General features: G+C 41.8%; 1 protein-coding gene across 1 annotated transcript in view; it reads left to right on the plus strand.

Moving 5' to 3' along the window:
- Nucleotides 1–25,515, plus strand: part of CRIM1 (cysteine rich transmembrane BMP regulator 1) — a 175,036-nt gene that overhangs the window by 54,114 nt on the left and 95,407 nt on the right. The gene's annotated exons all lie outside the window — the stretch shown is intronic.

A 25,515-nucleotide genomic window follows, 5' to 3' on the forward strand; every position in this document is an offset into this window, starting at 1 on the left:
ACTCAAACCTTCATGTCCTCAGCGCCCTGATTTTGAACTTGTTGAATCTTATCAGTGGATTCGAGTCACTTCATCTGTAGGGGATCTTCATCTGGATTTTCAGCTGCCTGAAGATATTTTGTCAAGAGTTTCTTTGGTAGCTGAGACGAGATCCTAGTTTAATTAAAGTACTTGTAAAGGGCATTTATTTTGACAGGGGTGCTTTGTTTCAGCCCTGTTAGTATTTCAGCCATTTTCTCATTTCTCACTAGTAAAGGATCTTTTAAAACTTGAGGCAGTGAAGCAATGACATCTGATTGCCTGTTAATTAATTAATTAATTTTTACTTGTCACCTGAGGATATGTTTAGAGAGGAGGGGTGGGCAGAGAGATATGGGAGAGACAGACATTGATGAGTTGCCTCCCATATACGCCCTGACCAGGGGTCAGACCCGCAGCCCTGACCAGGAACTGAACTTTTCAGTGTACGGGACCACACTCCAACCAACTTAGCCACTTGGCCAGGGCTGATTTCCTATTCATTTATATATTCGTATCAAAACAGTAAACTGGGACCTCTTCCTAGTTTCTTGTTTTCTCAGCTCTCCTTCCGATGTGTTTCTGTGTATGTCAGCTTTTCTGGAGATTTTGAATCATGTGAAACAGCGTTCCTTAGATGCTCTTTTTCCATAGGAGTGGTCTGCTAGCCTGTGCCTTTCTCTGCTTTGATCATCTTGGCCGCTTGGTGCTGGAGACCCTCAGGCTTTTGCATCCCCGGTGCTTGTGGGCTATCTATGTAGTTCTGGCCTGAAAAAGTTAGGACACAGTACTATTATGCATAGATGTTAACAGACTTAAAATTAAAAGCGGCCTTAAAAGTTGTTTACAAAAGCCACCAGACTTACAAAAGCTTGTTTTTTTTTCTGAAATTTATATATTAAAAATATCCCATAAAGTCATGTTGAAAGGAATGATTACCTTCCCTTAGCAAATGCCTATATAGTTTTCCCTAAGTCATTCATTCATTCATAACAAATTCCCTATTTCATTCATTCACTCATTCATTCATAAAAAATATTTATTGAGCACCTGCCCTGCTAGATGCAAGGAGAACAAGACAAGGAGGTCCCAGTCCCTCGAGCTTCTAGTCTTACAGGGAGAATAAATAAAAGTGATACATAAAATTCTGTAAGTATAGTTGGATGACAGAATGGCGAGACAAAGATGGGATGACTTGGAAAAGTCTCTCTGAAGAGAAGATGTTTAAGTTGGACTGAAAGTTAAGGAGGAGCTAGCTGTGCAAGGAGTCTGGTTAAGAACAGTCTAGGCCGAGTGAGCCCCGTAGTCAGCAGCCGCAGTGTGGGGACTAACAGGTTGCCTGTGGCTGCAGTGTAGTGAGTGAGGGGTGGGGGTTTCTGCAAGAGAGGAAGCTGGAGAGGCAGGGAGGGACTAACCATACGACTATAGGTAAGCAGTTCAGATTTTATTCTAAGTGTAATTGGGATCCATTCAAAGTTGTAAGCTTCAGAGGAAGACAGTAGGACACCCTCTTTAAGATGAACTTTGGCTGCTCTGAAAAAGCTGTCTTATAGCAGGAGGCTGGAGTGGAACCCGGGGTGGGGGGATTGGTTAGGGCTTTGCAGGACAGCTGTGATGTGACATGTGGCCCAACAGGGTGTTGGCAGAGGAGTTGGAGAGAAGGGAGTGCATTCTTTGTGTCATGGGAGGTACAGTTAAAAAGTCTCAAACTGATTGATTTGTGGGTCAGGTTAGGAGCTGGAATCCAGACTGACCCCAGGCTTCTGGCTTGAGCAATTGGTGCCATTTCCTGAGATGGGGATGACTGGACAAAATATGGAGTCAAATTGACCCTTTGAAATGCATCAAAGGGTATCAAGGAAGGGGTTATTTTGAGTCCTTCTCTTCAGATAGGGATGCAGTTTTGAAATTAAGTCATTAAAGTGTTCTGTTGTCTAGACCACATGAGCAGAATTCTAAAGCATCCAGCATGGCGGCTCTTGGCTGCATTTCCTCAATGTGGTCTTCTGCTGACCATCGAATCATCTTCCTCTTGCTTCCGCAGTGTTTCTGGCTCCAGCTTTTCACAAGTCAGCAAGTCCCCTCCCTACCCCAATTTGCATAACCTCCTTTAAAACTGATTCTTGAGCTTTTGGACAGCATGCATCCACTGTCTGAGGCATGACTGTCATCACACGGGAACCCCAGGGCCACGGGAGGGAGATGCATGTGCATCTGTCTCTTCTCATGCACACCCCTGACCTTACCAGGAATCCCCACACTGTTTACATCCTTTTCCCCTACCTCCTATCCGAGGGCCCGTGCTTCATTGTGGTAGGTTCTCGCCATGCTTTCTATGGCTGTGAGCTTATACCTCGTTTTACTCTCCTGTGTGCCTGCCTGTATTCCCCAAGGCAGAGAAAGTACTTGGCACCTAGGAGATAATTGATAAATGTCTGATGATTGAAAAATATGGATTAAAGCTTAATTATATAAGGTCACTCCTGACATACTAAAAGAAAAAAAAAAAACAAATGGACTGTATATGGCATTCATTGTGGGTCCATTGTAGATTTTTAAATAGAGATGTTATGATATTGTGCTTCCTTGATTGAAACAGTTAATAAAGAGGTACCATAAACAGATTTGTTTTCAGAAAGTAGCTGTAAGTATAAAACACATTCAGAATTTGGAAATATTTCAGGGTCATGATCAGGAATATTAACTATCATTGTCCTGACAAAGAGAGAACTGTGTAATTATTGGAGATTTCCAGCTGGTAGGAAACAAGACACTAACTCATACTATAATACTCTGTAGTCCTCTGAAAGGAAGAGACATAATAGCTTTAGTGTTTTTTGACCTGCCATTTGATTTTGCTTATGCCTAATTTCATTTATCTTCCTCTTTTGGCCCTGGTCACATTTCTTTTCGGTATTATTGCTGCCAATTTTTCAAATACAGAGGCAAAATCATACTTGCTGTATGCACTTGGAAGAAACCCTGGCAGAGATCCTCCAAAAACCAAAGAGAGAAATTATTAGCAATATCCAGACCAGTAGCTGACTGGCTCAGATTCTTCCTCCCATGGCCATTGCTGATTAATGGGAGAATCTGTTCTGTAGTTGAAAAGCCTCTTCCCTGAGCCCAGTCTCTTCTGGCTTCAGAGCGTGACCAGCTGCACAGCTGAAGCCATTGCCAGGGCTCTGTTTCTGATTCCATCCTCCACACGTCAGACGTGGGGGCCAGGGAACAAAGAGCTGGTCAGAGCATCCAAATCAGTGTAGGCATTTCAACTGATAACAGAGACACAACTCCCTCTCACCAGAAGCCTTCACTCCCATTGGTCATTGTGTCCCCTTCCGAAGTACGCCGTTCATCCGTGTAGATGTTGCAGTTCTTCCTTCTGCTTTTGTTCTTGACTTCTCTCCAGCCCACTTAGCTCCTGTGTCTGCAGTGATTAATTTGCTCCGTATCTTTCCCTGACGTCCCTTTCTTCCCCCGGCTTCTCTCTTTCCTTACTGTGTCTTCCTCCCTCCCTCTTCTCATTTTTGTTTGCCTTCCATCCACCATTGCATTTCCCCTTCATAATGAAGTAGCCGTATCTTGGCCTATATCCAGCAATATGAATGCCCCTCGATTTTTTCCCAACCTAAAGTAGCCTGAAAAAATAAAACACTATTGCAGCAGATCATATATTTAACTTTTTCTCCTGTTTTCCTTGTTCTGGACTCCATTTATTTTATTTCAGGGACCTCTGATCTGCAGGGTCTTCAAAGAGAAAAAACTATCTCCCCTGCATGATATCTTAAAAACAGTAATAGGAATACATTTGTAACAGTTAAACCTCTTACTAAAGGAGATTTTAATGCAATAAACATTTATATATACAACAAAAGGTGAGATATAGCCCTAGCTCATGATGCTTCCAGTTTATGTGTGGCGGCAGGCAATTTAGTAGGATAGAAAGTATAATGAAATAAGTACTTTCTTCATTCAGAGGCACAAGAAAAAGTCTTCTGACTGGGAAAATCAGCAATAATTTTTCTTTCCTGGGAAGGTGGCATTTTATTTGAGGCTTGAAGGATGGACAGGATTTCCGTAGCTGGAGAAGGACAAAGGGAGGCAGTGGTAGGGGGAGCACCCAGGCATGCTGGGCGGGGGGTGTGGGGTTGCACATCTGGCCACTAGGATTGGCGGACGTGTTGCACACGTGCGAGTACTGACTCTGCTTTCTGAAAGGTTGTGGCAGAAGCACCAGGAGTGGGTTAGAACTGGAGCCTGAGGGTAATATGAAATCTAACAGAAGAGTGTGTTTTACTTTCCACATTTTAGAAATGTGAGCATGTTTATAAACAGAAGGGAAAGAGCTGGCAGAGAGGGAGAAATTCAAGACCCTAAGTGAGTGGATGGCCCCAGAGGGGGCAACAGTCTTTCCTTGGAGTCCTCATTTCCAGACTTTTCATGTGTTCGCTCTCATTCTGCCATGTCCTGAGGTCTTCATGGATTTGGGACCTTGAGCAAGTCACTTAACCTCTTGAAGCCTTCCTTGCCTTATCTGCTAACACAAGATAGTGACCCTAGACTTGTGTCAGAGGCCGCTGTGTGACTGCTGTTTAAAGTTGGATTCAAAGCCAGGCTGAATCCTTTCTGTCTCCTCTCCTCTCCTTCCCCTTGTCTCCTGCTCTAATTATTAACCTGATTTATCCTGACACTGTCCCTGTCATAAAGATAAGTAGGGGTTACAGATTCAACACTTAACATATTTAAAGTAATTTGCTAACAATTCAGTAAAGAATCTGAATGGCTTATAGGCTTCATGTCCAAGAGGAAGGTATCCTAAAGTTTAAAACTAAAGTTCGCGTCATATACACAGCTCTTTGCTATGAGGACAGCATAGAATTTTGTTGAGAGAGGACTTACTATCTCTCTGCAACACTAAAGCCTACCTGTCCTTTAGTCCTTGTTATTCATAGCTTTGTCCTGTTGATTGACATCTGGTACCTCTCTGGAAAGTTGAGATTGATGTTGGGATGAGCACAGGGTTCAATAAAAACTGCAGCCCCTTGAAGTAGTTAGGTTCATGTTTATAGTCTCCTATTTGTATTGCTAAACAAGAATACGCTTTCTTGCCACATGAAACAAATTCGCTGGCATCCCAGAATAGATAGTTTTGATATTGGCAACATTTTTAGGCTACACCCAGACCATTCACATTCCATGTTCTTTGTAATGTGCCAAGTTCCTGGTACACATCCCTTATTTATCATATTGAAGAGACTGAATTTACTGATCTTATGAAGGAGGTTTTGTGCCAGGGCAACTAGCTCTTTTAAGAGTGCTTTTCTCATCCTGGAGCTTCTGATAGAATCTGAGCATGAAGTTTCATTTTATTTTCTCTGGAGCCAATTATTATTTAAAGATGAGAAGTGTGTGAGTAAATAAAACAAAAAAAGGGCTTTTGGAAATATTCTGACACAGCTGTTCTGGGCAACACATCTAAAATACCTGAGAAGCAGTCATGCTGCGGTGGTTATATTCAGTGGTGAGATTTAGCCATGATGGCAGCTCATAAATATTTTAATCTGTACCAAATTGATGGCATTAAAGCCCAATGAGGTGATTGATTTCTTTGGTCTACTGACCCTGCAACTTTAAAATCCCATTCAGTTCTCTGCTCATTTTAAACATTCATCACTTACTTGTGACTCTTTATTTCTTAGTCTTAGTGTTTTGTGTCTTTGTATTTGTTTGAGCCCTTAACTCACATAATTATTCTCTTTCCACCTTCCTGCTCTCTTCTGTCCATATCTTGTCTCTCGGCTTTTTCATGGTTAAAATATTCCCTTGCCCACCAGCAAACTATTAGTTTGATTTGTTTAAAAAGAAGTCTCTTACTTCTGCGAATGGGACTATGATGTAACGTAACTAACATTTCTAGCATGTTTATTATGTACCAGATGTCACCAGGCACTTTGTATGAATGATTTTATTTAATACTGAAACAAAAACCTCATGAATAAAGTTGAAGGGATAAAGTAACGTGCCCAGGGTCCCACAGCCAGGTACAGGTAGGGCCAAGATTGGAATTAAATGGCCTCATTCTCAATCCCATGTTCTTTTTGTTTGTTTGTTTTAATCCTCATCCAAGGTCATGTTTATTGATTTTAGAGAGAGAGGAAGGGGGATGGGGAGAGAGAGAGACATTAAGAGAGAAACATCCCTTGGATGCCTCCTATACACATCCCAACCGGGGATTGAACCCGCAACCTAGGTATGTGCCCTGACCAGGAATCAAACCTGCAACATTTTGGTGTATGGGATGATGCTCCAAGCAACTGTGCCACCCGACCAGGGCTCTGGATCCTATGTTTTTAATCAGTTCTGTTACTTGTCTCATCTATTCAGTTCATCAAAGACTTAATGATCATCAGTGATGTCCATAGACACAGACACTAGAACTGAGGCAAAGACCTCTTTTCTTCCTCTTGCAGTGCTGGATTCTAAGAGTCATTTGAGAGGCATGTGCAGGTACTTCCATTATACCTGTGCATGCCAGACGACTCTCTTTAAAAGTCAAGGAAGTCGTCACCTTTATGGAAACCAAGGTTTGAAAGTTAATTAAGAGTTTGGACCCGGAGAACATCACGCTAAGTGAAATAAGCCAGTCAGAGAAAGACAAATACCATATGATTTCACTCATATGTGCAATCTAATGAGCAAACTGAACTAACAAGCAAAGCAGAGACAGACTCATAGGTGGAGAGCAGGATGACAGCTAGTGGGACTGTGTGTTATGGGGTGGAAGGACTTGAGCAAAAAGGAAAAAGGACTCATGGACTTGGACCACAGTGTGGTGATTGCATCGGGGGAGCAAGCTCTAAGGGAGCTAAATGATAGTGGGAAAAATTCATTAAAAAATAAAATAAAATTTTTCAAAAGAGTTTGCCAACAAGGAAGGAAGAGAAGCCATAAAAACATGAGGTATGAGAGAACCTGGGACAGCTGAGCAAGCGGGGACACTTTAACGTGGGCATATGCATGGGTCCTGCATTAGTGAAGAAAAGGAGGCAGGTGGTGGCCATGTGTCATGGGACTTGTGAAGCCCAGATGCCAGGGACTTCGAGTGCCATGTTTCAGATTTGGGTTTTGTTCTCCAGTCATTAGGAAGCCGGTGTGACCATACCATGTTGACCTTCTCTGTTCCCTCCTGCCCCTGTTCCTCATTCCATGGAAGCCACTGGCAACCCTGGGAGCTCCTTGGTGTTGAAGGTCAGTAGCCAAGAGCCATAGCATTTTGAAAACTAGCGTTTTCATTCAATCTTTTGATCCATGGTCCCGTGCAACTATAATAAATTAAGTCCACAGCTATAAACGGTTATGTAATTTCAATGCTTATATTGTTAACTTATTAATACAGAGATATTTTCCCAAGAAGTTTTTTGTGTAAGCTCAAATATATGGCTTATATGTAATTATGGTTTGTTTTTCCTAATTAAATTTCCTTCTTTCTTCTTGAGAAATTGTGCATTTAAGTGATGTTATGAAAAAGCATTTGGGCATTGTGGAAAAGTTGTAATCAATGCTGTTTAAAATGCTTGTCTAATTCTGTTAATTACTGTTTAAAATTAACTTTGGTGCAGCAAATATCTTGCTTGTTGGCATTTTTATTTTCCAAAAACATTTTATCAGTCATCTTCCTGGTCTTAACAAGATGACTAGATAAGGACCCAGTTGCTTTTCCCCCCTTTTCATTTTAAACTCACTGTTCTTTCCCAGCTTTCAGTCAGAAAAATAATCAGAAGGTATTAACGTTTCAATCAGATTGCAAATACAACTAGAAAAAGTAGCATAAAATGTAGTAGGGCATACCTCACATTGAAATTCTTAGGTGGGGACTATTTCAAACAAATTTCAAACAAATTTTAAAGTCTAGGAGATGGTATTTTGCAGTCATTACTTTGGAAGCCCATGTACTTGTTCTAGTGAGGCTGCCCTTGATGAAAGATGAATGTCTTTATTCCCTTCCTTCCCCTCCCTCCCTCTCTCTCTTCCTTCCTTCTTTCCTTCCTTCCTTCCTTCCTTCCTTCCTTCCTTCCTTCCTTCCTTCCTTCCTTCCTTCCTTCCTCCCTCCTTTTTGTTTTTAGTTACCTTTAGTGTTTGCTGCATTTTCTTTTGAATACCTTTGGTAATGGCAAACTTTCATTCTTCGAAGTTGGATTTTATTTAGGGAAAGAGCCAAAAGGCATATGGAGTGATATTTGATTAATAAAATAGGTGAGCACTTTGGGGAATTCTGTTTTTGCTAGGACATAACCTAGAACTATTAGGCAGTGAGGCTGATTTTATTGTATATCTCATGGCCTGTCTTTAAAGAAAATGTCAAAAAGAATAGTACAGAAAAGTGTTGAAAAATGGCAGAATTGGAATAACTATAACTTCCTAAGGCGACTGTGAAGAACATGATTAAATGTATGTGTAAGTCTAATAATTTCATTTCTTGGATTTGTCCTTTTATTTACTGTCATAGCTTACACTTTAAATACAGTTAAGGTTTTTTAATTCAAAAAGAATTTAAGTATACTTTAATAGCTCTAAGTTTTTAATTTGAACTTGAGTTAGTGTGTTACTATACATGCAAGGATATGCCTGTACCGGGTACTGAAGTTTTCAGTAAATAGAAGGTGGCTGGGTAAACCTTTTTCTTTGTGTAACTGAATGTTTGCAAATGCCATTTGAAATTCTGAATATTCAAGAGATTGTTGCATTCTGATAATGATGCAGTGTGAGAGGCTTTGCTCACCGTAACTGCCAGAGTTTGTTCTGCAAGAGCTATTTCACTATTTATCCCTCCTCCAATTCATCCTTACTTGAGGGAGTCATTTATGTGGAAAGGAGGAAGCTCTGTTTCTGAGACTCTTAGGGTACTAAAGGTTTGGTTGGTCAGTGACATTACCTATGATGTGATACCTGTGGGGAAAAAATTTAAATAATGTGGTATAAGTCAGCTTCATGAATTAAATATTCTCCTGCCCCTTCCCTACTTTTTCACCCAGATTTAATGAAGCCTGTTTTATTCTGTGACTTTTCTCAGGGAAGCTCCCTGAATCCTCTGTGTCATTCTTCGGAAAGGGTTGTTCTTGCCGGGATCTGTCCCCTTCCTGCTCAGTCAGTAACAGGTCTGGGGCGAAAATTGGTTCTGATTCTTGTCTGTTAGCTCTCCTGGTCATGTTTTCTCAGCTGCCTCAAATACGTCAGACTCAGGGACCAGTTACAGAATACTGCAAGGTATTATTGAATCTCAGCCTTTTTTTTTTTTCCCTTTCTTTCAGATGAGCTTTTAAACATGTAAATAGTATATGTAAGGGAAACAATATTTAGAGCACTGTATAAGGAAGGAAAAATGTTCATGCTAGAGTGTTCTGCAACTCTAGGATCTCTTAGTTGTGTAAATCAGAGATGCTTGAGTACTTCAGAACTCATTTCGGTGCATTATAGCCCTTTAAACATTACAAATAAGTATAGGTGGTTTGTTTTCACAACTGATTTTGAGAATTTCATTGTACTTCTTAAAGTAACTAGTGTCTTACTGGGGTGCCCTAAGCCAGAGTCAGCCAGGACTCGCTGAATCACATGCCCACTCACGGCTTTTCATAGAGCATGTTTTTAACTCTTGAAAATAATTACCGTGTTGCATCGGGAGACCTTTGAAAAGTCCATAACATTAATTACACCTTGAGACATACCACACCCTCTGCTCAGCTGCTTAAGCACTGTATCAATTTTACAGGGTTCCTTTGCTAACAAAATCAGTATGGCCAAAGTACAGTATTATAGTAATGTGTAGTTCATTGTCACAGACAGTGTTAAAGTAACAATAGTTACATGCTTATTAGAGAGTCCTGACCTTTTGCTGTTGTTGTATGTGGGGTGGGGGGGGGCAGGGCCTCATGAACACAGTACTTTTTTGCTTAGTTTGGGTTGGTGACTATGGTAAGTTTTGAGTCCTTTGCCCTTATGCCATTTGATTTTTTGACTTACGTTGTTGATGTGGTTCCATGACTTAGAAAAAGATCCCAGAACCTTTGTAACTATTTTCAGGTCAGCAGCTAATGATAATCAGAGCTAACAAGAGCTGCTTACTTCTGTACCTGGTATTAATGTAAGCTCTTAGTGTATTGTTTGAACCTCTTAACAAACCAATGAGGTGGAGACTTTTATTATTATCCTAATTTTACAGGGGCAGCTAAGAGAGGTTATCCAGGGCCATGCACTCTTGGTATTTGAACTGTATAGGTAGATAGGTAGGTAGACATAGGCAGGCAGACAGGAAGAAGCAGAAGTACTAAGAATAGTAAGGGAATGTAATAGTTAATCGGCTGCCTGCTGTGGTCTAGATATTATGCTGAGCAGTGAGCAAACAGAAGTTACAAGGTTCAAGTGCAATCCTCGTGAAAATCACGTTTGGTCATAGAATGTTAAGATATAAATATAAGTAATTAATGATGCATGCGAGCATTTTATAGAATTGATACATGTACAGAGTCTGCGAAAATAGACTAGAGGAGGGAATGAGACTTGTAGGGGAAACAGGTGTGAAGGCAGAGGGCAGAGAGGAGATGACTTTTGCTTGAAAATGACCAGAATGCTGTTTGAGATCAGGAGCTCTATATTTTCAACTTTCTATCTGTGAATCCCTAGCAATGCGCTCAGTAAGTGCTAGATGGGTGGCAGCCTGGCCAGCGGCGTGAATGTGGGGAAGGAGCATCGGAGGAGGTGGCCACCCCTGATTGAAAGCGCAGAGGCAGAGAGCGTAGCTGTGTCATTGGAAGTGTGACCAGAGTGCGACATCACACATCACTCTCCTGTTACCTGGACCACATCCCCTGTGAGCCGTAGTCTCTGTTCCCAACTTCCCCACGGCACCCACTTCGAATCCTATCCCTATCCCTATCCCAAGGCGTGGCAGACATGACACATCTTCTGTGAAACCATGCGCAGGACTCCCATCTCTAAAGTCACCGTCCTGTTTGTGTCCGTCACTCACTCGCTGCCTAACACACTGCATCGGGGCACCTCTTTAATGACTGTTCTGTGCTGCTGTTCAACTTTCCCTGTATTGTTCTCTGCTTCTTGGAGTGGAAAGAACCTTAGGAAGTATCACCTTCTAACCTTCCATTGACAGAAGAGGAAATGGAAGCCCAAAGAGAAGAAAAGGATCACACAAGGTCACCTAGCAGTTAGTGGCAAGCCTGGGACGGAGTGTGTGGCAGAGTCCAGTCGCTCTGGGTGATGCTCTGCTCTCTCCCTCACACTCGGTACTAATTTTTACTTCGCGCTAACGTAAGGAAGGGTGGAGATTAGATCCCACGGTGCCCTTGGAATCGCTCAGTGAGAAATCCTTCTCTGACTCACACGGGGGCTTCCAATGACGAACTTTATCCTCCCACCGTTCTCACCAGAGGCTAAGAGGTGGAGCCTTCTGAGGGCATTGCTAAGTGGGCAGAGGGGTGAAAGAGGTAGGTGTGAGGTCGTTGCTAAATAAGAACAACCATGACTTCAGCAACATTCATTTCTCAGACATCAACAGAGTAGACCCTTGTGAGTCATTGATTTAACATTCACGAATTCAATTATTCATGAAACAGTGACCCAGAAGATCTGTGACTTGTAGTAATTTGTAATTTGAATCAGGTATGCCATGAAGTACCTTTGCTGGAGCAAATCACTTAGCTGGTGACAAGCCAACCGCCCAATTGTTTTTAGCTCATTGTCACATATGTAGGAATTTGTGAGCTCTTTTCTTGATAAAAGAAAGCCAGCTGCTAGGGCTGATGATAAGAGTGAAGAGGAGTAAAGAGGTCCTGGAAATGATGGTTCTTTACCAGAAAACAAATCTGGGACAAATTAAAAAGCTGGTATGCTGTATTTAGCAGTAGATTGAATCTCCGAATTGCATAGCACAAAAATGAGGAAGAGCGATTCCTAGAAATACCTCTGTGAGTGTACTGGCCAACGTGTAAAATTGCATTCTGGGCAGCTGTAATAGATGGCATGATGCACCAATTAGAGTGTTTGCAAAGACTTGGGGAATTCTCCTGTGGACATCCTTAGTCTACTGTATTACCATCTCTTTTTTTATAGGAGGCCCAATAATGCTATGGTGACTGAATAGCCTTTAAAAATTATACCATTAATCTTGCAGGTCTGTTGAGATATCTCACATCTCTTGTTGCTTAAGCTTTAAACTCAGGTAAAATCTAGCATATTTCAGTAGCCACTTGTATCAAACACTGCCTGTGCTTTTTAAAAGAATATCTGACTTTAAAAAGCACAGGCAGTGTTTGATACAAGTGGCTACTGAAATATGCTAGATTTTACCTGAGTTTAAAGCTTAAGAAAGAGTCTTGAATGGGGGCGGGGGCAGTGAAACAGGGGGATTTCCAAGTAGAACTAGAAATTGGGGTGATAGCCCAGATCATGAGGTTTCTGAGATAGCACAGTAACTCAGAGAGAAAGGATGACTTCTTAATCTGTTCTTTTTTTTAATACTTAAACTAGAAATTCACATACAGCCAGCCATAAATTCTCAGTATCACTGAAGAAAACCTGTGTGATTACCTTTCCCACTTCTTCATATCTGACCTTTATGAGGCTCCCTTTCCTCCTTCCAAGGCACATTTTTATACTCAGTCATAACATGGATAAAAAGGTAGTACTAACCTAAACCCTGATTTGAAAAAGTGGCTTTCCTGAGCATGAGGGTAGCTGTGGCTTTACAACAGAAAATAGTTAAGAAAAGGAGTAAGTGGAGAATGAATAGGAAAGACTGGCTCTCTCCTCATTTGCTGGACAAGGAAGGGATCCACAGGACTGGGCAGGCAGAAGCATCCCCTCAGTGTCTAGACAGAGTCTAAACATCGGAGGTTACGCCTATCAGTAGGATTTCTGCCGTCACCAGGTGCAGATGTCCACATAAGTCAAGTCCACCATAACCTCAAGTAGAAGAGCACAGAAGCACCATCTGAACTGGGAGGAAGCCATGGCAGCATGAAGGGGTTTTTCAGAGGTACAGACTACACCAGACCAGGGCTCTGGAAGCCAGTATTCAGCTTGCACATGAGGCTTTCTCCATCATTAAAGCTGAGAGACCCTGTCCGGTATTACCACCTCCTCTGGCGTTGGAGTTCCACTTTTCTCTGGTTGGGCTTCATCTTCTGAATGGACTGGGAAAAACTGCCAGAGGTCTAATTCCTGGGGATTAGATATGAGGCTCTCGGATGTTCGCACAGGAACTGTCTTTTTCCCAGGTCCCCAGTCCCAGGGCTCCTGTGCGCACACAGATTGTGCTTGCAGTCGATCCTGGCCAACCTACCGTCCGTCCGTTCCCAGCGTATTTGTCCTCTGAGCCTCAGAGGGCAAGGCTTCGCCTGGGCGGGTGCATGGCCTATCAGCACCTGAGCGGTGGACAGCACCGCAGCCGCCCTATGACCAGAGGGTGCTCTCTGACCTTTCTTAGTCACTCCACTTAGAATGGGCTACTTTTGGTTTAGTTTAGTTTAGTTTGTATATTTAGCAGATTTCATGATAAAGGGGCTTTGTGATCAGATTTTTAAGCCAGAGTCTAAACAATGTTAAGTGTTATGAAAGAGATGAGTAACTATCAGGAAAAGGCACGGACTGCAGACCAACGACCGAGGAAGTCAGGGTGATGACAGGGCGTCCTGGTGGAGCCTGGGTAGGAATCTCCGGGAGACCTGGCTTCTGGCCCTGCCTCCACATTAGTCAGGGGAGTGACCTTGGGCAAGACAGTTGCCTTCTCTAGGCCACCGTCTTCTCCATTAGGTCTCAGAATTTCTGACAAAGGAAACTGTTCTCCTTTGACAAGTAAGTCTTGTAGACAGAACCATTCCCACGTTTTTATGCAAGAACGTAAAAATGTTCTTAATTGCTCTCTGGTACGAAAGAGGAGACTGATTTGTTGAAAGCTGTGAGTTATAGCACATTTTAAAAGAAGCCCAGGCTTTCTGCTTAAAGTTTTTAAGTGTGGAAAATCTAGCTTACTGATGGCTAAGGGTTGTCTGTGTGTGTGTATGTATATCTTCTTGCTTTTATTAAGATGTACAACTTACTACAGTGCCTCACACATAGCAATTGATTAAATATTTGTGGAACTGCTAAATGATTAAGACTCTTCCTGGTGCTTTTAATGTATTGATGTAGAAGTTTGGTGAGAAGCACATGTATTGCTGCTTATTTGAGTTTCTCAAGTGATTCTTCAGAATGCTTTTTTAACTTTCATTCTTCAAGGGGCAATAGACTTCCTTGGTTTATACAGTTTATTTTCTTAGAGGTTTCTCATTGTCCCCATAGCCATGTGTCCATTCCCTTCTTCTCCCATAGATAGAAATTTTAATGGGAGATATGGCCACCCAAAATAAAAACTACATTTCCCAGGCTCCCTTGCTGGTGGTAAGCGTGGCCATTTGACTAAGTAAGTCCCGGGCATATGAAGGGAGCAGAATCAGTAGTCGTCGGCAGCCGTCCGTCTCGAGAGACGATGGTGTAGCTTCTTAAGAGTCTATCTGCACCGCCGAGAATGGCTGTGCAGTCCGACTCGGGAGTGACACGGTATCTGTCTCCTCCCGTGTTGAATCGACATCTTGCGATGACGCTGGAGTGTCCTCTCCAGTGAAGCTGAAGCTACAGAGCCTGGGCAGGGTGATATGGAGGGTCTGCTGTTGCCCATGCAGCAGACCCAGAATCAGTAGTGTAACTTTTCACATTATGCCATTTAGAGTTGTGCCCTTCCCTTCCACTTTGCTCCCTTCCCACTGGTTGGAATCCTGTAGGATCAAGGGCTACACAGTCAGTATTGAGGAGCAAAACAGTGAAAAGAACTTAAGTCTAGCTACTTTATGGAGCCCAGTCCTCATAATACGTGTAAAGTCACATTTTATGACACTCTTACTCCAAATTCCCACAAATTCCCAATTGCTGTAGTAGGAATTTGTGCAAATTGGTTTATCAGGAAACAGTCCCCTTTCATTCATTCTTGTTAGACTTATTTATGGAATTATTATGGCCTCGTTACATTTGAAAACATTTGGAAATCAGCTGTATCCCTGTAATAGGAGAGCAGCCCCAGTAGTAAACAGGAGTTCACTTCGGCAGCAGCCCTCACCTCTCCTTGCTGTGTGGCGTATAGGTCTGGACTGTCGGCTTGCTCTCTCCATGAGCTACTCTCTGAATTGTGTCTCAGGCCTGCGATGATGGTAGCTCCGTGCAGGTGCCGTTTCATACACAGGGGGATGAGATTGGCGGGGATTGCTGCTACTCAGATCTGTCAGGTTCGTCAAGCATGTCACTGCCTTCTTATCCCTAGAGTCAGCTCTAGGGCACATATCTGTGGAGAGAGAGGCAGAGACAGGCAGGTAGAAGCAGCTCTGCCTAGGGGGAGAGAGATGGCGGTAGAGCTTACAAGAGAATAAATTGTTCAAACAGCTGTGGTCAAAAGCATGGTACCTGGGCAGCAGCATCAGTAGCCTGTGAGGCTGTTAGACAGGCACACTTGTTGGCTCCAGTTGGCAACTCCAGAGGTGAGATTCGGCAGTCTCTGCCTTAACATAACAAGTCCTGTAGCGCACACAGGTGAGAACCGGTGACCTCAAGAGTGTGCAGTGGAGATCAGAATACTGGATCCAGGCAAACTGCGGCTGGAAGGGAAGGACCAGGTGGAGAATGAGGTGAGGAAGCATTCTGTTCAGAAACAGGAGTAAAAATGAGCTGGGATTTATGTGATACCCCTGAGAGGAGTCCACGTACGCTACCTCCTTTCTGTATTTGGTACCAGGAGACGATCTGGCCGCCTGCTTCTGGTTCAGGCCAGATGTGCAGACGTGCCTTTGATTCATCCCACGTACAAACTGGAGTTCTTAAATCACTGTGTTTTTGAAGTGGAAATGTGAAAACCTATGCTGACTGTGAGGACTGGGAAGGGCCCTTTATTTAGCCATCTACCTCTCAGCTCTGCAGGCTGAACCCCACCTCATCCTGGAAGAGGGTTTTGAGCCAGGAGCCAAGCCCTTTAAGGGCTAAGAAGGGGGGCGGGGGGGGGGGGGAAGGTAGCAATTCCATGTAAGGGCTACCAGGAATATAAGTGCCTATTTAATAAATTATTTTTTTGAAATGCTTTTTCCATTTTGGTCGTTGAAGTTTGAAAAATGTTTGGAGTACTATAATTATCATTGCTGGGAAAAAATACACATTGCTGTATTTTTGTTTTTGCCGCAGGTCAAGTTGTAGTTCAGGGTGGAAAGTAAACACGTCCCTTTGCTCAGCTGCAGCTTGCATATTTGTAGTCTCCAGGTGCCCTCCTCGGTCAGCAGAGGATGAGGGTTTATGCAGTGGGTACACAAAGAATACAAAGAAGGCATAGAAACCCGGGGCCCTCTCAGGGGCTTGGCCCTGGGCAAGGCTGATGAGGAAGTTGTGTTGCTGCGGGAGCTGAAGGACTGGTCAGAGTGGTAGGGAGGCTTTCAGAGGAAGAGCTGTGAGGAGGGTTCGAGGCTGTTCTGAAAGGTGGTCGGCAGTGAAGTACTTTCTCCCCAGGGAACGACCTTCACCGGATAGGTCTGCATGTCAAGAGGCCTTTGTTTTGGGAGTCACTCCTTACGGGTATATGCCATCTGGTTAGTTTGATAACTTTGTAAGCTGGTCCCATTACCACATCTTGAATGCAGAAATAGCTGGGGAAGAATCTCCAGGGAAAACTACCTGTATAAGGCAGCTTTCTTCCTTCTGTCTGAACAGAGCAAAGACTGCTCTCTCCATACATAGCCTTTTAAAAAAAAAGGAGTTAAGAAAGTAATGGAGGCTGACAGAGAAATAGGCCTCGCAAACTTCTGGCAGGCTCTGACGACTGTGTGAGGGGATACATATCGTGTGTGTGTGTATGTGTGTGTTTCATAATCAACTTCACCTTTATCAACAACAGCAACCATTTCATGGTACAAAGAAGTAGCAGTTTATCTTCAGTAAAACAAATTTGAAAAGGAGGGAGGAAGAGAAAGAAAAAATAAATGACCAAAATAGGCTTTCAAAAAAATTCTTCTATACTTTTTTATCCATATGGGTTCTTCCCACCCTCACGAGAACTACCAGTTTGTCAGTGAAGTAGCCTGCTGTTCCTTGTTTGTGGCTGCTATTGTCTACAGTAAATATTCTCTACCTGCCCTACATTCATGCTGTTCAGCACTCTCTCCTTATTCTTGGTGTATCATTTCTATAGCATAAATATGGTCACTTTCAGGAACCTCTGAAGACCTCAGATCAGCATATAATATTCTCTGGAGTCCTCCTAAAGACTTTGAAAACCTCAGTACCACCTTAGGGACTCAGGAATTTATTGGCAATATTATTGACAATAGCCTTGGTTTAACTGTTTCTTGTTTTTACAAAATCACATTAGGTCACATTTTCTTTTATACTACTATACGGCATTAACAAATACTGGAGTTTTAAGAGAGAAGGACTCCTCCTTTAATTCAAAAATCATTGGTTGGTCTTCCTAAGGGCTTGGGAATCACTGGATCCCAATTGCATAGAGAGGGCTCAAACTTCTGGCTGGAGGAAGTTTGTGGAAGAAATCCACCAGTTCCAGCCCCTCAATTTACAGGTGAAGAACACCAGAGCCTTCATTCTCACCTCCTAAAACCTGGCATTTTACTATATTTGTTCAAATCAATGTCATCATTATACCATGGGAGGGGGCAAGTTGCCGCATCCCTTCCTCAGGGGATGAAAGGGGACCCACCCAGAGTCACAGAATCACTCAATAAAATAGAGGTTGTGTTTGTGTTCTTCAGTGGACATTGCCTTCTGGTTTAAACGCCACCCAGGGGGAGTGCCTCATTCCTAGTGTTTATGCGTTTATGACATTTTCAGGCTGTTTTGAAGATTCCTCTGAAGATGTTGCCGAACTGACTATTCATCCTTTGTTCATTGAAGTTTTTCCTCGTTAGTCATTTGTCTCATTCCCTCATACTTTTCATTCCTCTTTTTTTGTGGGCTTGTATATATGGCAAAAAAAAAAAAAACAAAAAAGGGTGTGTGGGGTGTGTGTGTGGGACAGGTATTCAGAGAAGGCTGTAGTTTATTAGGTAAAAATCATCTTTTTGAAGTCAGTCTTCACTTCTTTGCACCATTATCAAACCATCCTTTGGCTTTATTTTATTGCCAGATTTTTAAACATGGTTACATTTTGAAAATTTGTTGCTCTGTGTGAATAGAGAAATTAATTATTTGAATGGAAAATCCTTCTGGGAGTAAATTGAATACATGTTCCTGGTGTGAATTAACAGGTAATGAAATAAAACGTCTCTGGCTCAAAATTCTAATAAATTTTCATAAACTGTGATTTGAGATTCAGTAGGATACATAGGCACACATTTGGAATCTGACATGTGACACTCCCACTCCGTACTCCCCACTACCTACCACTAGAGGTGTTTCCTTGAACCTCTCTCAGCTCCTCTTACTCCTCCCAGGAAGCTCTGACCTGGTCCAAGAAGGTTCCAGAGAGCCCATTGATTCAGATCGCTAAGAAGTAAAGCAGCTTTGAATCAGTCCCCTGGGAGCGTGGAGTATTGTGGGGATAGGTGCCTGGAATGGTGAGTCAACCTGGTCTGCATTACTGGCGTCACCTGAGGGACTTCTAAAAATACTGATACAAGGGTCCCACTTCCCATAGTTCTGATATCATGGGTTTGAGGTGTACTCTGAGCTTCTGCATTTTTGAAGTTCCCCAGGGGATTCAAATGTGCTGTCAGGTGTGAGAATCATTCTAGCGCTGTGGTTCTCAAATTGTAGCGTGCCTAAAAATTAATGGGGGGTTTGTTCACATTGTTGGACATTGCCCCAGAGTTTCTAAGTCTGTAGGTCTGATGTGGGGGCTTAGAATTTGCATTTCTAGCAAGTGCCCAGGAGATACTCAAACGCTGGTCCATGGGCCCCTGTTTGAGAAACACCACTCTAGATGCAGTTTGCCTCCAACTTTACAGTACGGCTCAATCACCTGGAAACCTTGCTAAACTGAACTAGAGGTTCTGATTCAGTAGGTCTGGCACAGGGGTCTAAGTCTCTGCCGCTCTGATGCCGATGCTATTAGTCCAGAGGCCATCCTTTGGTAGCAAAGCTCTAATCTACAGCATTGTTTTCAACCCAACTCAGTAACATCCTACATAGAAAAGATGTGTGCTCTGGGACCTCTCTAGAGGTACCGTGGGGCTTAGTGTACAGCATGGACCACTTGGAGGCAGGCAGAGAGCTGGAGGGCTCAGTGCTCCTTTGGCATTTGGCCAGCTGCCCTTTGAACTCGGCAAAGCTCAGTTGTCAATAAGGAACTTCATTGTACAGATTCCCAGTTTGCTTGGAGGAGTAACACAGCGATTCTCAGCCTTAATCACACAGTAAAATCACCCAGGGAGCGATTGAACCAAATATTAATTTCCAGGCTCCTCCCCCAGATTTTCTGATTTGATTTAAGATGGGATCCAGACAGTGGTATTCTTAAAAGCTTTGTAAGAGATTCTCATGCACAGTGAGCATTGAGAACCACTAAAGTATCACACTCTGCAATTTTAATTATTTTTTCTTTCTGTTTGGCTTATTTATATTCTAGGATGCAAACTAACTTTATTAGGTAGTTGAAAACAATTTAATGTGGCACCTTTAGCAAACCACCAAGAAAAGGCTCTAAATCCTAAAATCAGAGTAAAAGAAAATGCTGGGAAAGTACAGCTGGTGTTTCTGAACGAGCTGAAATATGAAATATTTCTGAGACTGTATCAACAAGCCTAATTTTTTCCCCTTGGGGTTATGATTGTGCGGAACAAGCCTTCACTGAGAAGCTTGCCAAAAAAGGTTATGATAAAATCGTGGAATGTGAATGAAAGGAATTCACAGTGTAACTTTAAAGGAGTCAGCCTCTAAATTTAAACATCTAGGGATGACATAGGCCTTGCATTTGTAATAGAGGCTTGAAGAACAAACTAATCCTGGGTGCAAGAAAGCTTCTCCTTTCCTCATGTGATGGCTCTGAGGCCAAGGAGCCAGTGAGATTGGGAGGATGGCCAGAAAGAGATGACGACACCCCAAAGACCCTGAACCTCTTTTTTTCTTTGGGAATTAATGTTGCATTCTGTTGATCTATGTGAGCAAAAATGAAGCCACTGACTAAACATACAAATTCTAGGAAAGCTGATGAGGAAGGTTGGCATTGCTTTTGCGTTCAGCATTGTGGACTCAGTGTGAAGAGTATGGGCTTTGCAGGCTCTGCCACTTGCTTTGTGACCTTGGCCAAGTGCCTTAGCTTCTCTGTGACTGTCTCCTCATCTGCCAAGTAGATGTCATCTCTTCTTCACATGGGCATGCAAAGGGGTGTGATGTGGAGAGGCACAATTCCTCACACTTAGAAGGTGCCCTGTTCGTAGAGATCGCTTTTATTTTTTCCTCTGGTGTGATTATGAGAATTGTATCCTTAATAAGAAATATCCATCAAAATATTGTTCTTGTGTTTATTGCTATTTTTTACTGATGAATTATACCAGTTTAGATTTCTTCTTAATAGTCACGAGGTATATTTTTGTACTTGGAAAGTAGGGTCATTCTTGCCATAGCACCTTTTTTTTTTTTTAATCCTCATCCGAGGACATTTTTTCATTACTTTAAGAGAGAGAGAGAAACATCAATGGGAGAGAGAGAAACATCGTTGTGAGAGAGAAACATTGATTGGTTGCCTCCTGTATGCACCCAGACTGGGGATCAATCATATGTACCCGGACCAGGGAAAGAACCCACAACCCAGGCATGTGCCCGACCAGGAATTGAACCCGCAACCCTTTGGTTATGGGATGACACTCCAACCAACTGAGCCACACTGGTTAGGGCTGTTTTAACACCTTTATTCTTGCTGTTCCCTGCATCTGGGATACTCCTGCCCTGTTTGCACGCCTTCTCCTTTGCAGGACGGCTCATATGTAATGTCGTCAGAGAGGCCTGCCCTCACCCACCTGGCGAATGCAGTCCAGCACCATCGCCGGTTCTGCCTCACACCTTTCAGTACCACCTGGCATTGTGCTGTGTGGCTCTTTGTTTATTGTCTACCTCCTCTGGAATTATAAATCCGGGGAAGCAAGGACTTCGTTTCATTTCCTGCTCTGAGCGCTGGGCCTGGAACCCCTGGCACATGGAAGTCATTCAGTGGATGTTTGTTGAATGAATAAGTGATAGGATTGGAGAGTGCTTCACAGATTGCATCTCAGCTGGTGCCATGAGATTTGTCTCCCAGGACCACCAGGTGGTCCCCGGGATACCCAGAGCTGATGCCATAGCTACTTGGGGATTTCAGATTATAAAGGAATGAGATTAAAAGGAGGGAGGTTAGCAGAGGGAGGTTTGGGGAAAACAGTGATCGCAGACTCTTCCCCTCTTTGGTCTGTGCTCTGCCTACTAAATTCTACCTATTGTCTCAGGATGACCCTGGCTGCCTGCGCGCGTGCATGTGTGAGAACCGGGATGGGTTTCAGGAAAGGACTGAGTGCCTGGCAGCATTGCCTCTGTAGTTGTCTGTCTGCATTTTACCAGCCTGTTTTATGCTGGCTGTTTTCCATTAATACGTGTGCAGCATATCAGTTGTTATTTTTAGAGATTTTGAAAGAGGAAGATGGCTTGGTGGCAGATATGTGGGATTCTATTAAAAATAAGTAGATATAATAATCTAGTAATATAATTTTTCTTTTTTTTTCTCTTCCCATCTAGTAATTTTTCATTTGACTTCGGTTGTATTTAAACCTGTGTTTAAATAGAATACTCTTGAACACATGTGTTAACATAGATCATGATGGTACTTCCCCCATTGACATGTGGACCTGGAGGTCTACAACTGGCCAACATATAGTCACACTGGTTAAAGTGACTAGGATTGATACAAACTCTCCATTATTAACTCTCCTTTATTACTGTCATTGGTACTGGATGACCCTGTCAATATATTTTAAGGACTAACCTCATATAGAAAGAGTATTAAAATTATGAAACCAGCTTATTTTCCCTTAATTACCCTCTGTTGCAAGTGATACTGTTGCTTTAGTCTTGGTATATCTGGAACAGATTTTATTGATTTTCTTTTTATTATTATTATTATTAAAGATTCCAACTGCAAAATGTTGTTGCCAGGGCAACCAGACTGAAAAGCTTGTTAATTAACTTAGCTATTATATATGGATTTGTTAGACACCATAGGGAAAAAGAGTCAGGAGAGGCTTCTTTTCAAATGAATAAAATTAAAATTTTAGAGGTAATGTCAGAAAAGTCTTCTAAATGAAGAAAGATACATGATATAGCTGTAGTATTCTCAATTTCTCATGGAAGAGAGATGAAATAGAGACATAGATGACTAAATGAAATCTACTGCAAGACTTATTTAGAAATAAGCTGAGAAAGAAGGTATCAAAAAAACAATTCCTGGTGCTATGGTAACCATAGTTGGGCTTGAGCGACAGGCTGCTGCTGGTTGGGAGAAGGGAAGGGTGCTGGGTGTTAAGTGTTCTGGGTAATCTATTGAAAGGAGAATAGAGAGTGGAAAGAAGAGAAGAATAAAGCTAAGAACATTAACAATTACAAAATGAAAAGAAAGATATTGGTCTTAGAAATCTAAGTTCTTTGAAAGCATTATTTTACAATTTGCCAAGTCATTTTAACAGGCTTGAATCTTAAGCCTGCCCGTCATGAAATTATCAACACAGTCTTGAAAATTTAGAGTAAAAACAGTTAGAAATACAAGAAGTCACAGATTCATAGTGGGAGATTTCTATAGATCCATCTTGGAAATTAGGTTAAAAATGTAAGATACAGGTGATCTGAATGCCATAGAGAGCTTGATTTGATAGATTTGTATAAGTTACTATCCAAAAAGGCAAAGAATACATTCTTTTCAGATATCTATGTATTTTAAAGTTGGCCATAGACCATGCATAGCAAAAAAAACAAAAACATTAAAGAACTCAAAAAATTCACAGAAGTAGAAAATTTTATAGCCTACATTCTCTGGCAACAAGACAATAAAACTATAAATTAAGAATCAAAAGGAAAGCCAAAAAATCTACTTGCGCAGAAATTCCACAACATTCTTCTAGAAAGTCTTTATAAAAAAAGGAAACCAAAGTTAAATTATAGATTATTTAGAAATGGCTTATACTGAGAGTAATGCCTATCAAAAATTAGAATGTAACCAAAGCAGTATTTGGCTGTAATTAAAGTTATTAGCATTTCTAAGAAAATAAAATAGAAGCAAACTTAGCATTAAGCTTAAAACACTAGAGAAAAACCAATAAAATAATTAGAAACACAAAAAAGGAAGAAATTCAAAAACTTAATAGAAATCCATAAACTACAAAAAAAAGAAACTTGGTCAATAGAGCCTGAAATGAGTTTTAAAGACTAGGTGAATTAGATAGAATTTCTTACTAAAATATGTTAGTACAGATGATTCTAAAAGAGGTAGCATGACTGAATAATCTGATAACCAAAGAGTAAATCTGTCCCTTCCTCCTTTAAAAAAAGTACTGAGTTGAGATAGTTTCACAAATCGGTTGTATGAAAACATCAAAGAATAGATCATTCCTGTATTTAAACTGTTGTACAGCAGAGAAGGAGGGAGAATGGGAAACAGCTCATTGAAAAAGTTAATGTAACTCTGAAAGTAAGGCTGGATGAGGCCACCACACACACACGGAGGAGAGCTACGGGTTACTATTACTCAACCTTATAAATTAAATTAATTTTTTTAATTTTAAAAAGTCAAGTCCAGCTGGATCTTTCAAAACAGATTTATTTTAAGAAGACAAGGATGGTTTAAAATCTGCTAGTTGAGTATATTAGGTAATTAAAGGGAAAGCTAAGATGATCATCTTGAGAAAAGTTGCAAAAGCATTTAATAAGATTTAATTTTCATTTTTAACATTCTTAAATCTTTTTCCAGTGTGGTTTTGCAACAGTGTATTACAAAGGCAGTTGTTAAGAAGTAAAGAAATCTTAAAGCCCTAACTGCAAAACACACATCAGTAGGTGACAGTGTTGAAGTATTAAAAGAAACACAAACGGTGTGATAAGTAGGAAGAGCAAATATGTTGGGTATTAATGAAAACAGGTTTTATTGATGCCCGTGTTTGAAAAGTGATTATACTTGCCAAATATTTTGCATAATAAAAATGTAATAAAATATGATACAGAATAAGTTAATTACAGCCCATTAAGAAGAGTAGGAATTAATGCTCTTTGCAGTTAAAAATCACAGAGCTCTTATTAATTATGAGATCACATGTTTGTGTTAGCCAGACACCCATCTGCTAAGTGCGGTTTACAAACTCCATCTCAATCAGTCCCCATACGGTCAAGATTCGCTTTCTCCTGCTCAGCTTTTTGCTGTGTTTTGCCTGCACTGATGGTGTATCCGAGAGTGGAATTCCTCTTTACTGCTCTTCCCAGAGCCCTTGCCACCCTGGCCCCCTTGCTGCTCCTGGGACACACAGGATGCTCTTCTCCCAGCCACCTCCACGGCCTGCCCACCCCTCACTCCTTCAAGCTTTGTGCATATGTCAGCTTTCCAGTGATGCCTGTTCTCACCGAACTGTAATGACTCCTCCGTCATCCAGTCTCATCCCCCCTTGCTCTGCTCTGTTGTTTTCCCGGAGCACTTATCACCCTCTACTCTCCGTACAGTGTCCGTATTTCTAATGTTTCTTGTTTATTTCCTATCAGCCTCCACTGCATTGTAAACTCTTTGAGGTCAGGGGTCCATGTTCTTCTCTTTATGCTGTATCCCAAGCTGCTGGAACAGTAGGAGCTCACTAAGTAGTTTTGAATGAATTTACTAGAACTGTGAGTAGGAAGACTTTCCTATACTATCTTTTGATTAGACAAGGAAGATGGACAATAAAATGAAAAGTATAGCACGGTAGAAAACAACCTGAGGAATACTTGGTTTTGGAAATGGATATACTTTTGTAATATAAAACGCTCAGTGAACTGAAAGCGAGGAGGCTTGCATTCTTGCTTTAGTTTTACCATTGACCTTAGGTGTATCACTTGAACTCATGGGCTTCATGTTCTTTATCTGCAAAATAAGCTAAAAACATTAGGAAAGACAGAGCTTAGGATAACGTATCCCAGTACTTCATGGCGCCGTTTTCGCCCAGGGATGGTATAAGTTTCTCTTGAGGTATGGATGGAAGGCTCCAGAAGCTAGGGCTTTACTTGATTTATTTTTATTTCTAAAATTGAGGTGCAGCAGGAGATCAAATGCATCATACTATAGAAAAGAGTATGAGGTACATTTGACAGAAACATACCAGATGTCATTTAGGGAAATTACATGGGACTGGCTCATCGTCCACCTTACTGAATGAGATTCCACCTCGCAGAATCATAGACTCTTACTAAGTTCATCTCCTCATAATT

Source organism: Furipterus horrens, unplaced genomic scaffold (assembly GCF_987537825.1).
Source record: "Furipterus horrens unplaced genomic scaffold, mFurHor1.1.pri manual_scaffold_6, whole genome shotgun sequence".
Lineage (NCBI taxonomy): Eukaryota > Metazoa > Chordata > Mammalia > Chiroptera > Furipteridae > Furipterus > Furipterus horrens.